A 2,384-nucleotide genomic window follows, 5' to 3' on the forward strand; every position below is an offset into this window, starting at 1 on the left:
GGGTTGGACAAAGCCCAAAGATAAAAAGCAATATGCAGGAAGACACAGTTCTCTCTAGGGCCTTTGTCCCTCACATCCTTGCTGCCCGAACGATCGATTGATCTATCCATCCATCCATCCATCCATCCATCCATCCATCCACCTACCTATATGTCTGTATGTCTATCCATCCACCTATCTATCTATCATCTATCCTCTCTCTCTCATCTCTTTTCTTATTTACATTTTATCTGAATTTTTAGTTCTGTGTAGGAGTCTTGTCCTACCAGAAGCAATTGTGTTATGGATAGGAGTGTAATAGAGCAGTTTCCATGTATACAGCTGTACGTCTACTTGACACATCTTGTATCATGTATTACCCACTACACAGAGTCAATGAGAGTATTAAAACAAGCAGATATCATGAGACATAGTAGATGCTCAATACATACTAATGTATGTATACATAAAGTATATATATATTTTAAAATTTACATATATAAAGTTGAGGCAAAGAATTGCCAAATATAGCCTTGCTTTGTAAACTCTGGATATCTCCTTTTGGCTCTGAGCGCTATTGACTCTTGTGTCAGCTAAAGTAAGTTTCTCCCATCTCTAACCTATTAATCTTTTGGGCAGTTCAGGAGTCCTTTATTGAGCTCAGATCTGGAGGGAAGGGCATCAGGGAGAAGCAGGTAGGTGTTGCTTCCCGGGAAACCTTCACTCAGCAATGGAAGTTCAGTAGTCATACTAATATCGACCTCCACAGGGGTGCCAGGTTACCTGACTTGGGAGTCCAAAATAAGGGCAAACTTACATCAGAAACAGAAAAGCAATTTAAAGAAACCCAGCATTTCTTTTCCTAACTTTTCCTGAAAATGTGCCTGAAGTAGGTGGAAGCGTAAGTTGCAATAATGCGAGTAGATAAATGAAGTCTCCTCTCCAAGCCGGGGCCTTCTGTGGACCCGTGTTTGACTGACTCAGAGCGAGATACAAGGAAGGGGTTTCCTCCGAATCATAGTTATCTGTTTTGTGGGTCAATGGAATGAGTGTGGCCTCAGCGAAACATCTGTTGAGTGTCTTGGGGATGAAAAAGGGGGTATTTCCTTTCTCTGAACAAGATCAGACTCTCACGATGGACATTTCAGAAGGTTCCCATTGAAGGATGGCGGCTCATTCACCTCCCCCATGTGGCTTTCTTGAGGTTTAAGCCACGCTTCACAGTTCTGAGTACGGAGCACGCAGGCGTACAACTTTAGGAAGAAAGGGATTCTGAAGGGAGAGGAAAGAACAAAACACATTTTCCTAAAGTGTGCCTCTTTTGTGACACTTGTATTTTCAGGTTTTGAGAGGAGAGGCAGTGAGGGGTGCTGCTGAAATAGGAGTTTTGTATTTCCAAATTTTCTAATTTCACATATGCAGCATTTGCATAGCACATTGGGTGGGGGAAGAGAACATTTTCGATGGCTGATTCATTGCCTGAAATGTTGGGATTGTTTTGAGAGCGCTCAGAAAATTCTGGTAGCCATTTGGAGCCCCTGAGAATAGGGACAAGAAGTCCGACGTGTGAGCCTGTGTTGAAATGTGGCCTCTGCTGGCTATAGGAATGTTCTCCTCGGCAGATGCTCTGTTCAAGTCCTGTAGGACTTGCTTTCCTGCTGCCCCTGCCTCGCAGGATGGTGGTGGGAATCAGGTGCTGTGTGCTGGAGCCCCGCAGGCTGAGAGCCTCCGTGAATAAGAGGTATTGCTTACCTGCTCCCACTGAGTTCCCATCTGTGAGTGTAAATGATAGAAGATGCGGACAGAACGGCACAGAGGAATGGGACTGAGCAGAGAGAAGGAAGGTGGCAGGATGAGAAAGGATAAAACTAGTAACGTGCCCTTCATGGGGAGATCTCCTGAGACCCTGACACCCAGGGAAATGAAGTAGAAACCCCTCCACCAAGTGTTTAAGGCTGTCTCTCCCTCTTGGTGCAACCAGAGCAAAAAGTCAGGAATGATCACAGCATAAACAATGCAAAAACATACAAAATGCAAAGACCCCTCAGGAGGCATGAGCAGAGCTCTGCTGACCTCCTGCACCTTCAGTAGCTCATCTCACCACAAGGAGCTGCCAGTTCTTCCCAGATCATTATGACGATACACATGCCAGTCCTGAGTGCTGGGAGTGGCTTTGGGCGAGCCCTGGGTGAGTGTCGCTAATGGGCTGGGTGTTATAACATCCAGCACCATTAGCAACTGGAGACGCTAAAGCCACGGCTCATCACACTATCTGTAGGCCGCAGGACTTCTTTTGTGCTGTTAAAAAAACACTAACATTCATCTAAGGGAAATAAATCAATCAGGGAAAGACAATTATCATAGGATCTCACTCATATGTGGAATTTAAGAAACAAAACAGTGGG

Source organism: Callorhinus ursinus, unplaced genomic scaffold (genome assembly GCF_003265705.2).
Source record: "Callorhinus ursinus isolate GAN/ISIS: 27379988/994484 unplaced genomic scaffold, GSC_fseal_2.0 scaffold17, whole genome shotgun sequence".
NCBI classification, from domain to species: domain Eukaryota; kingdom Metazoa; phylum Chordata; class Mammalia; order Carnivora; family Otariidae; genus Callorhinus; species Callorhinus ursinus.